The sequence below is a fragment of the Suricata suricatta genome, chromosome 8 (assembly GCF_006229205.1).
Source record: "Suricata suricatta isolate VVHF042 chromosome 8, meerkat_22Aug2017_6uvM2_HiC, whole genome shotgun sequence".
Classification (NCBI taxonomy): domain Eukaryota; kingdom Metazoa; phylum Chordata; class Mammalia; order Carnivora; family Herpestidae; genus Suricata; species Suricata suricatta.
Genome location: NC_043707.1, coordinates 65,636,799 through 65,649,387, shown reverse-complemented (window position 1 = coordinate 65,649,387; position 12,589 = coordinate 65,636,799). Strand labels below are relative to the sequence as shown.

At 39.3% G+C, this 12,589-nt stretch overlaps 1 non-coding gene across 1 annotated transcript; it reads left to right on the top strand.

Moving 5' to 3' along the window:
* The first annotated feature begins 6,040 nt into the window (after nucleotides 1-6,040).
* Nucleotides 6,041-6,106, top strand: LOC115300561. The gene has a single exon (XR_003912726.1). It is a non-coding gene; the product is annotated as a small nucleolar RNA SNORD58 (small nucleolar RNA).
* Nucleotides 6,107-12,589: the final 6,483 nt, after the last annotated feature.

The following is a 12,589-nucleotide window of genomic DNA, read 5'->3' as shown; positions in this document are numbered from 1 at the left end:
AGTAATTTAGTTAGCTAAGAATGGATGCTATGGGTTTAATTAATTAATTCATCCAATAAATATTAATTGAGCACCCAGACATTGTTCTAGTTGGTTGGGTTATAAACAAAACAGACAAAAATTTCAACCTTTGTGAATATTACATTTTAAGGGTGGGGATAACAATAAATTATAAATATAACAAATGTAAAATCAAATGGGGTAATAAAGCTGATGGGGATATGAAAAAAATAAAACAATGGAGATAAGAACTACAGGTAGTATAGGTTTGAGGAGAAAGATCATGCATTCAATTTTGGACATGTGACAATTGAGATCCATTAGAAACCCAAGTGAAGTCTTGAGTAGGCAGTTGTATATATGAGTCTGGGATAAACATAGTGGCTCAAGCTAGAGATATCTGAGAGAGATTAACATATAGATGATATTTACAACCATGAGACTGGACAAGGTCACCAAGAGAGTGAGTGTAAGTAGAAGAGAACCAAGGATGAAGCTAGCAAAGGAGACTGAGAAGGAGAAACCAGTGAAAGAGGAGAACCCAGAGAGAGGTGCCTGGAAGTCAAGTGAAGGTAATGTATCAAGCGGGAGTGAATGCTTATATGTAGGTAAGGACTGAGAACTAACCTTCCAATTTAGTACCATAGAGGCTATTGGTAACACTTCAGTGGAGCAGTGGGGGAAAAAACTTGATCTGTGTGGGTTTACGAAAAAATAGGAAGAGAGGAATTAGAGATGTCTAATAGAATTCTTTTGAGAAGTTGTCTTGCAAACTAGAGCCCAAAATGGGCAGTAACTGGTGGTGAAAGTGGAGTCAAAAGCAGATTGACCAACAAATTGGGAGAAATACTTATTTTTGATGAGAATTACCTGGAAAATATCTGGAAGAAGAAAAATTAATGGCAGGTCAAGAAGAGAGAACTGCTGGAGCAGTGCCATTGAGAGGGAAAGAGTTTGGAATCTAACACACAAGTCAGAGGATCTTCTGGAGACAGGAGCACAGGTTCTTCTATGGGAACAGGAAGCAGGTGGTAGGAGAGGTGGAAGGAATCTGTGGATTTCTCTTCTGATCATTTGAATTTTCTCAGAGATGAAGAGGTAAGGTCATCAACAGAGAGAGGTACAGAAAAGTAACAGAAGTTTGAGGAAAGAAGAGAAGGTATGAAGTAGTTATTTAGGAGAATGGGAAGATGAATGGACTAGGGAGAAAAAAATCATATGCTTATTGAGTGCCATAAAGTACCCACCTGAGATCACGGTCATGAATTTAAGTGACATAACTCAGTGTGATGGTGGTTTTGTTTTGGTTTGGTTTTACCCAATGACAACTGACTGCAAGGATGCAAGCTTAGAATAGGCTTAGAATTTTGTTTAATCAGGTTTTACCAAGAAAGGAGGAGCAAGGAATTTGAGAATGTAAGTAAGGGAGTGATTATGATCCATGGAGTTTATGATGAGGGAAGAATGGATATGTAGAGATTAAGGACAGAGAAAATATTGTAGGATCAATGAATTGCAAGTTTTTTGAGGGACTGACCAAATAAAACGGAACAATCTGGAAAGACAGATGTATAATAAAGAGTCAGACTCCATTTTTTTATATATTCACCGACAGCTTTCAAGCCCCACCTCCTCTCTTTTCTCTGTGGCTCACATATGGGAAAACTGATAAGATGGCTCCTTTGGTGCTAGCATAAAGTTCAAGACATGCAAGACACAGCCCACTTGATAGAACCTTCACCCTGGTCCTACCGGTCAATCACCGTAGAACCCTAATACAGTCTCCTTTCTCTCTTTCCTTAGGCTATATTTGTACCAGCCTAGGAGCCTGCCCAGCTCTCCACAGAAAGCTTCTGTCTGTGAGTAATAAAACATTTTTATAAAGATTTTATTTTTAAATAGCCTCTACACCCAACCTCCTCAAACTTAACAAGCCTGACACCAAGAGCAGCACTCTCCACCAACTATGCACCCTAAAACTTTTGATACTCTCTTGGTACATATGTGTGGCATCGTCAGTCTCAACATCCAAACCAAATTTGAGGTGCAGGAGTCTGTCCTACTTCCGCAGAGTGACCGCAGCAATATGGGAATTAGAGGGGGATGCATGAAAACAAGATTATGCAGAAGTAACGAAGTCTAGAATGGAATGCCTTTAGGCAGCAAATGCCTAAAGGGTGTGGAATACAGTGTCATTAGGAGAGAGTTAAAAAGTGTCAAAAGCACGACTATGTATATATTGAAAACAACAAGACTTAGAATTAGGAAAGGTGCTAATTGCTAGAGAAGATTCCAGTGGCTGAAAGATAAAGTTCTTGAAAAATAAGGCAGACTACCACAATGAGGAGAGTGACAACATCAGAAGATACAAGTTAAAAAACAAAACAGGGGCACCTGCTTGGCTCAGTCCATTGGGCATCCAACTCTCAGGTCATGATCTCTTGGTTCATGAGAATGAGTCCTGCCTGAGACTCGTAGCTGACAGTGCAGAATCTGCTTGGAATTCTCTCTCTCTCTCAAAATAAATAAACTTAAAACAAATACTGGGCATGGAGAGAATTTAGGAAGAAGAGAAGAAGAACAGCCTGAAAGAAGCAATGAAGAGCAAGGAGGATTCCTATCCCGCCTCTGAGTCCAGTGGTAGGAGGTCTCTGGAAGGCTGCAGAGAACATCAGCATCCATAGAGAGGTGAGCCAGGCGTGCTTTACAACAGGTGAAGGAACTACTCAGAGAGGAGATTGAGGATACAGAGAATTTTACTGATGATGGACTATGAATTCCAAAGGATACAGTGAAAGAGTCTCAGAAATTGGGGAATGGTAGGAAAAGGGCTCAGAATAGGTGTTATGAAGAGCCTTGAGTAGGTCAGTGGGTGGAAGATAAAGGGTGATTTGGGAGACTGGAATTTTTTTCTTGTAAGGGATATAAACAGGGATAGCAAGGACAAAAGTTGAATTGAATGAGAAGAAAGACTTGCTCAGTTTTTTTTTATTTAGAGTCAACAAAGGTTAAGTGTGGTTAATATTTTCTTATTTGAAAGGGGAAAATTAGTTTAGATCATTTTCATTTCAAACTTGGGTTGTTTTTCTTGTGATCACGTGTTCTAGGAGGCTGAGAGAGAAACATGGGGCTGGAGCAATCCCCCAGGGTCCACCCTGGGAGCATCATTAGAGGTGGGTTTGATGAGCCCTCATACGACTGGACTTGCACTTTTGGTTGTTGGGTTTTTTTTCCCCAAATGTTCATTTAGTTATTTTGAGAGAAAGACTGCAGGCGAGGGGCAGAGAGAGAGAGAGGGAGAGAGAACCCCAAGCAAGCTCTGTGCTGACAGCAAAGCCCTTATAAAGAATTCAGTCTCACAATGGTGAGATCATAACCTGAGCCGAAATCAAGAGTCGAGCGCTTAACCTATTGATCCACAGCTCTCCATACTTTTGTTTTAAGTCCACTTCTGTGTGTTTCTCGATGGACCCAAGCACGTTGGCCTATGGCAAATTTGAGTAGGAAACTGCCTCTTGATCAGGCCCCCCTTTGCATTCTCATTACGATAGCCCTGCAAATTCTTGATTTTGTATGTTGGACCTATCTTACAGATATCTAAATTTATGTTTACCTGGCACTCATTCTTATAGAACTTAAAAGTTTTCTGTTTTTGGGGGGCACCTGGGTGGCTCAGTCAGTTAAGTGTCTCAGGTCATGATCTCGTAGTTCATGGGTTCGAGCCCCGGGTTAGGCTCTGTGCTGACAGCTCAGAGGCTGGAGTCTGCTTTGGATTCTGTGTCTCCCTCTCTCTCTGACCCTCCCCTGCTCACACTGCTTCTCTCTCTCTCTCTCAAAAACAAATGAAACATTAAAAAAAAGTTTTCTGTTTTTGTAAGTAAAAGCTAGCTAATCCAAAATAAATCCATATGATAGTGTTCAGAGGTGCTAATTTTTCATCATGTAGCATAACTTTTTGGCCTTCCACAGACAAAGAAGTGACTCCAGTAGTTAAAGTACAAGTGATCCTTGAACAACATGGGTTTGAACTTTGCCGATCCCTCAGATGCATATTTTTGGCAGTACAGTACTGTAAATGTATTTTCTCTTCCCATGCCAGTTTTCCTTCATATAAATGAAAGCAAAATTGAATATGTTTTTATTTTTTAATTTTTTAATAGATTATTGTCAAATTGGTTTCCATGTAACACCCAGTGCTCTTTCCCACAAGTGCCCTCCTCCATCACCACCACCACCCCTCCCCCTCCCCCTCCCCCTTCAGTCCATGGTTTGTTTTCAGTATTCAATAGTCTTTCATGTTTTGTGTCCCTCTCTCTCCCCAACTCTCTTTCCCCCTTCCCCTCCCCTGGTCCTCCATTAGGTTTCTTCTGTTAGACCTATGAGTGCAAACATATTTCCCTTAGGAATATGGGTTTTTAAATTGAATATGTATTTCTTCCCCCCTCCCTTTTCTTGTATAAAAGACAGTTTGCTTTATTACATTTTAAAAACTGTAGAATGACAATGTAATGATTAGATTAATGAAAATGCACAAATTAGACAAATATCAAACCACAACCCTGATAAGAAATCTTCCTTTTCCCTTGAGTGTGGGATTGGGCCACAAACTCAACTCACATTCTTCAGGGCATTTCAGAAACTTACAGTGCTTTTAGTTCTTTGAATTCAATACCAATGAGGACCAAGGTTGCAAATGGCAGCCCTGGGCAGACATGTTTTGTTTGGGTGGTCCAACATTTATAGATTGACATATTTTACATAAAGATACAGATTTCTCATGCTTGTGAAAATTGGATGATCAGCTAACCAAGCATTTCATCATTCTGTCAACAATGACGCTGGGTATAGCACCCTCCTCTTACCTGGGCCGGGGCTCTGTGGGGGGGCGGGGGGGGTGGCCCACTCCCTAATATTGCTGCCTCAGGTCCCAGCACTTATTTCTCTTTCCAGGCTGGTCCCTGTAGGCATCTGACTCTGTGACCTCTGAGTTAACCTCTTTGTAAGTGATTTGGGAAAGTAGACACAATCAGGAATTTCTTTGAAGCTTCAAAATGAGAAGCAGGAAAGGGATGAGTAGAGAGAATAGAAGGGAGATTAGGCTCTGAATTAGAGATTCAATTAAAAAACAACCCGTTTTATGTGAGATTCCCCAGAGAACAGGACAGACCAGTTAATTATTTATTTACACTGATTCCTGGAGTACAAATTCAGTCACCACCATGCACTAGAATAGTAAGGCAAGATGGTGACTGAATTTGCATAAGACTAAAATGAGAGAAAGGGCATTAAAATTAAAAAAATTAATTGAAAGAAAGAAAGGAAGGAGGAAAGAAAAGAGGCTAAAATGAGAGGGCACAGATTTATCTTCTATGAAAAGGCAAATGGGATATTGATTTTTAAAAATATGATGATTCTCTAATTGTCCATTGATACCACTATCAAATACTACCAATCTATTGTGTCCAAAATGTTATAAAATTATGTTAGAAGTATAGAACACAAGAAGTTTAATATGAAGTAGAGCCAGCATTTTGTATATCTGATTTTTTAATATAGAATGCTTTAAAAAAAGGAATGATAAGAATTTGACAGCAAATTCCGATTCATTATTATGTCCTTGATACCTAGTACAGTATCTGGTGCATAGAAGATTTTGCTCAAAGAATGAATGAATAAATGAGGCTGTCTAAGAGGACAAAAAATACATAAATAGAATAGGTTTTAAAGATGTTTTTAACTTAAAAGCAACTTTCAAAATCTGAAACAGAATTGTGAATAACAGTCTATGTTCCATTTCTTATTCTTATTGGTACATTCCCTGAAGAAATGTTTTTTTTTTTTTTTTTGGAATAGTTCCTCAAGAAAAGAAACAGCCTACTATAATTTGATGCTAGGATTTTGTCTGACTTGAGACATAACATTCTAATTTTGAAAACTGAAATTCCCCCAATGAAACCATGGCAGTAAAAGACTTATATTGAGAATTCACAATGACTGTAGTAAGCAAGTCAGAAATTATCATGTAAAACTTGTCACATGGCTGCAATGATGGCATTTCTTAAGACACCTTCAGATTAATCATGAAAACAACGATTCTCAGAGCAGCTACTGGAAAAAGAAAACTTGTCTCTTAGAAGTTACTGAAGAGTTTGCTTTATTATGGTGGGTTATATATGGTCTTCAGCAGGATATCAACTTATCCTGAAATTGAGAATTTTTTCAGCTTCTGCAATGGTCGCAGGGTCTCCTATAGAATCTCCTATAGAATAACTGTCAAAGTTATAACACTCAAATGCATTCCACAATCTGGTGTCCCTATTTTGCATATAAAGATATGCCACGCTTATCTTGCATGCTTAATGAAGCAAGAGGTGACCTGGTAGCACACTACCAGAGCACTGTTTATTAGGGTGATTTGTAGTGTTGTCTTCCTCCTGAAGACCAGCCTGAAACATTTCCCAGTTCTCTTGAGCACAGGAGTAACCATCCAAATCCAGGAAACATCCAATTCTCTCAGATGACAGCAGAGATCTTAGGAGACCCAAACGTTTCCTCACTGATTACCCCCAGTGAAATCCAGTCAGAACCAACCAATTCAGAAAATGTAATAAGGGTTCAGACTTCTTGTGGAGCATATTCCTTATCTTTTCCCAAGATGTTTTTTTTTCTTTCTTTCTTTTTTCTCAGTGTTTCTTATTGCCATGTAGTGATTAGGAGCTAAAAGCAGGTTAAAAGTGGAAACAGATTCTGTTTGTCTGGTTCCACTACTTTCTAGCTATGTGATCTTCTTGGGCAAGTTACTTAAAGTCTCCATGCCTCAGTTTCATCTTTAGTAGTATGTTAATAAACCCATGTAACGATTAAATGAGGCTATATGTTATAAAGTTCTTAGCTAATACACACACATCCATGTCTAAAATGCCATGCTGGAAAACCATGTGCAATCCCTTTTTTAAAAGTGATATCAATAAAAGGAGTTTTTTACTTCAAAAGCACAACTGGGTAAATAGATAAATTTACAACCATTCCTGTCCAATTTCTTATTCAACAAATTCATAGAAAGCCAACATCTTTAACAAACCTTCCCAAAAGCTTTAGGTAAAAATCCACTTTTGAGTTTTAGGGGAATGAACTTTTCCACACAACTCAATTTTCTTAGTAAACAAAACTAGGCCCTTTAAGTACCAACTCTTGTAAAAATGTTGGCTATTGTTACATCTATAGGGATCTTTTTAAATGATGTCACCTATGTCCCTGTCTTGTTAAACAGATTATAATGAACACAGCTTAACAATTTCTTGATGCTATAGATTCATACCATGTAGAATCACACATCTGGTACCTTGGAAATAGGCTGGGTTGCCACTAATACCAGAGAAGGGAAGAAAACCAGTCTTGAACATATCCACTGGGATAGAATTGGAACTTGGGGTTACTGGCATGTTAATAAGGGCTCAAAATATTTGAAGGTATCAGACCATAGTTCATAAAAACAGTTGTCAGTGGGTGGCCCAGGGCAGCAGTTGGACACTGACATAGAGTCAAGGTGACACAAAATCAAATAGCTCAGAGGGAGATAGTTTTCTGGGATACAGACCAGCAGACTGGAGGTGGTAACTGGAAGGTCTGTCCAAAGATTGTCAGGTTCTATAATTACGACCTGTGTAAAGGGCATGGCTCCAAACCTAGGGGTGACAGCTGTGTTAGGCAGGCTACTGGAAGATAAATTGTGGAATAGAGACCAAGGCAAAGATTTAATTATAAGGGTAGGAACACATGAAGAGAGCTAAAGTCTAGGATATTATCAAGGTGAAACCAGTGCAAGGATGACTTGGCCCTGGGTCACAGACTATGGAGCTGGAATCGGTTAAAAATCTTTCTCCAGTAAGGAAAGGTTGGGTAGTTTGCCCAAGGTCATGCTATGAAGGTGCACAGCCAGAATTCTACCACAGGATGTCTAACTCCCTACATATTTCTGCTGCTTTGCTCTGTTCACTTTAAAATTAAACAAAGCTTGGGGTGCCTGGGTGGCTCAGTCGGTTAAGCGTCTGAGTTCGGCTCAGGTCATGACCTTACAGTTCATGTGTTCAAGCCCTGCGTCAGGCTCTGTGCTGACAACTAGCTCAGAGCCTGGAGCCTGTCTTTGATTCTGTCTGTCTGTCTGTCTCTCTCTCTCTCTGACCCTCCTCTGCATGTGCTGTCTCTCTCTGTCTCTCAAAAATAAATAAAAAACATTAAAATTTTTAGAACAAAAGAAAACAAAGGTTATACTATTCTGAAAAATATAGAAATGACTGAATTTGTTTTTTCTGATTCCAAGGAAAATTCCAACTGTAAAATTCTAGAGTCACATAATTTATTATTTTTGAAAAAACAAGAGTGAGTTGCCCATTTATTTATAAGAAATATATATTGAGGTTTACCTGGGTGGCTCAGTTGGTTAAACATCTGACTTCGGCTCAGGTCGTAATCTTGCTGTTTGTGGGTTTAAGCCCCACATTGGGGCCCTGCACTGACAGTGTGGAGCCTGCTTGGGATTCTCTCTCCTTCTCAATCTCTCTCTCTCTCTCTTTCTCTCTCCCCCTTTCCCACTTGTGTCCTATCTCTTAAAATAAATAAATAAAATTAAAGAAGAAGAAAAATATGTTGATGGTATGGAATGGAATAGCTTGCCCTATGTGTAACTTAGGAATTAACTCTTTTAGAGGCACCTGGGTGGTGCAGTCAGTTAAGCATCCAACTCTTGATTTCAGCTCAGGTCATGATCTCATGGTTCATGAGTTTGAGCCCCACATTGGTGGCAGCACGAAGCCTGCTTGGGATTCTTTCTCTCCCTCCCTCTCTCTCTGCCCCTCCCCTGCTCTCTCTCTCTCTCAAAATAAATAATAAGCATTAAAAAAAACTTTTAAAAAAAGAATTAACTCTTAAATACCTACAACCTAAAAGTAAACTTCTCCAAAGGAGTTTGTATATCCCTATGAAAATAGCATAGTTCAGTTAGGTTTGAAATTAAACACATTTCAAATTTGGTACACTAAAATTACACTCTCTGTTATAAGTGTTTGTAAATGTTATGATATTTACCAATTAAAACATATCTAAATTCACATATTAAAATTTGTTAATAAACTAAAAGCACTTAGTTCAAAGGAACAACATTTCTTGATATGAAAAATAGAATATTATTAAGAATCAATGATCTGTTGGGGCACCTGGGTACCTCAGTGGGCTAAGTGTTCAACATCAGCTCAGGTCATGATCTTGCGGTCCATGGGTTCGAGCCCAGCGTCGGGTTCTGTGCTGACAGCTCAGAGCCTGGAGCCTGTTTCAGATTCTGTGTCTCCCTCTCTCTCTCTCTGCCCCTCCCCCACTCATTCTGTCTCTCTTTGTCTCAAAAATAAAGAAACCAAAAAAAATAAATAAATAATCTGTCATGGTTCTTATTTTACATTCTTCTTAGGTGATTTTTATTTTATTGTCTGCGTTATCAATAATAAGCATCTTTCTTTAAATTCAGATCTTTTTTAACTTAATGTTCCCTGTTATTGTTTTCCTGAGATCCAGATCTAAAGAAAGCTAGCAACCCTATACTCCAATCTTGCATTTCTTCTTTCCAAAAGGGTATTTCCTCTTGATTGCTCCACCTAAAACTCTAAAAATGTCAGTTCTGGAATTGTGAACAATGGTGGCAGTTTGTAAAAACAGGTCAAAAAAAATCAAATAGGTAAGGGAAGTTGGAAGTAGATATCTACTAGGCAGTGGGTTACAGGCATGGAAAAACAGAAGTAAAGAAGTACACAAACACCAAAGGACAGGAAAAATCAGTACTCAAGAACCAAATACAGGCAGAATTCAGAATGTGCCAGAAATCAGGCAAGGACACCAAATTGACCACAAATCCCAAAAGAATGCCTTAAATGACCAGGAATGTTAAAAACCAGGCAGATGGTTAGGAACCAAATGAGCAAACAGGTGGTTGGGAGGTGAGAGTGCAGCCTCTGCAAGAGATGAGAGAGTCAAGCACCCAGGCAGAGACGTCTACAAGGAAACCTTGATTCTCAGGCCAAATGGTGTCCAACCTGACACTGTCAGGAGAAGTAGGAAAGAAGAAATCTAGTTGCTGGGGGAATATGGAATTGAGCCAACTAGACCAGGTCCTCCTTTTTTTCTTCTTTGTTAACAAAAGATTTGACTGCATGACTAGAGAGCTAATTTTCTTCACTTTTGGACACTTCTTTCCAAATAAGAATTCACAGCACTCTGTTGCTCTTTTCCTAGGTGATGTGGTGTTCCTAATTGGTTCTCACAGATGCTGCACTGATTCAAGTCTTGGCAAGGGACTTACAGCATCTCAGGACAAGTTGAGAACTGAAAATAGATCCTGTCCATTGACTCAGCAGGATTCAAGAGCTTGCTTCTTAATAATCCTGCACCAAGTTAGAACTTGTGGCTAGGATGTCCTATTCCATCCCAGAGTGGGCCTGATTTTCTTTCAAAAGTAGTTTTCTTATTAAAACAGAAGTATTAACAGCTGGCACCATGTTATATTCCCCTTCTTTACAGAATGCTAGCCAAATTCTACAGATATGAAGTCTGGTGACATTTCCCTTCTCTTTATAAAGTACAGGTCTTACAGAACCTACTCCCTGTCAAGGCCAACTGGGGAACTTTTATCTTTATTGGCAGAAGAATTTATTTCATTTCCTTCTTTTAAGCTGGGGGACCAGTCCTCCCTCATTTGTGGTTTTGTTTCCCACAGTTTCAGTTACCCACAGTTAACCGCGAGGCAGAAGCAGATGGTCCTCTTTCTGACATATGTTCAGAAGGTCAGTAGTAGCCTAACAGCACATCACAATGCCTATGTCATTCACCTCACTTCACCTCATCACCTAGACATTAATCATATTACAACATCACAAGAAGTAAGGTGAGTACAGTATAAGATATTTTGAGAAAGAGAGGCACCATATTCACATAACTTTTATTATAGTATGTTATTATAATTGCTCTTTTCATTATTATCATTAATATCTTACTGTTCCTAATATATATTAAACTTTATCATAGGTGAGTGTGTGTAGGAAAAAACATAGCACATATGGGTTTTTGTACTCTTCCTGGTATCCACTGGGGGGGTTTTGGAACATATTCGCTGCAGGTAACGGGCAGAGGAACTACTTTGACAGATAAATGACTTTCTGGTCATGACTTACCTTATGGGGATTGATAGCAGAAGTTGAGGGCATTTTCTTAGAAGATAAGATTTCCGGGGTGCCTGGGTGGCTCAGTTGGTTAAGCCTCTGACTTCAGCTCAGGTCAGATCTCACGTTCATGGGTTCAAGCTCCACGTCGGGCTCTGTGCTAACAGCTAGCTCAGAGCCTGCAGCCTGCTTCCAGTTCTGTGTCTCCTCTCTCTGTCCCTCCCCCTCTCATGCTCTGTCTCTCTCTGTATCAAAAATAAATAAAACATTAAGAAAATTAAAAAAATTTTTTAAAAAAAAGGAAGATAAGGTTTCTTTACATCAGGTTCATGGAATGAGAACTGGTGGATCCAGTTTTTCCATTCCTTCCTCATTGTCACTGCAAGGTCTGCAGCAACTCTGGACCACATCCAGTCTTGTTGAGATCCCTGTGGTGAGTGATATTTTTGGGGATTTGGATCAGACTACCTGAGTTTGAATTCCAGCTCTATCATTTTCCAACTATATATTTTTGAGTTAAGTTATCTAATTTCTCAGGTTACTAGTTTTCTTATCTCTAAAAGATTAAAAATGTGGTTAAGCATCCAACTTCGTCTCAGGTCATGATCTCACTGCTTGCTCATGGGTTTGAGCCCTGAGTCGGGCTCTGTGCTTACAGCTCAGAGCCCAGAGCCTGCTTCTGATTCTGTGTTTCCCTCTCTCTTTGCCCCTCCCCTACTCACACACTCTCTCTCAATAATGAATAAATGTCAAAAAAAGATTATAAATGATACTTAAGTCATAGGCATCTTTCATGAATGAAACAAAATAATGTAGCTGAAAGTGTCTTGCATATTGTAAGTTTTATGTGGACATTGACAAAACCATTAAGCAAAAATCTTGTTACCAAAGGGGTAGGGCACTCTTTCCTCTTGGCTATTGTCACAAGATTATTTACATGTGAGACTGTTCTTTCACTGTGCATAATTTGATTAAAAGACAGAAAAAAAAAAACCTCCCCAAGGGCCTTTTTTATTTTTTCATAAAGTAAATGGCTTTTCCCTTGGGTAAATGGAAATTTCCAGTATGCTCATCCCTAGAGAAAGTTTTGCTTAAATCCCCTTGTAACTTTAACAGTAGCTTGGTAGGTAGCTCAGCATCACCATGTGATTAAAGATCATTGTTCTTGGGGCCCCTGGACAGCTCAGTCAGTTAAGCAACAGACTCATGATCTCAGCTCAGATCATGGTCTCACAGTTCGTGGCTCTGCGCTGACATTGTGAAATCTGCTTGAGATTCTCTCTCTTCCTCTCTCTCTCTGTGCGCCCCCCTCAAATTAAATAAATATTTTTTAAAAAGATCACTGTTCTATAGCGAGGAAAACAGGCTTAGAAAAGTCGGATCACCTA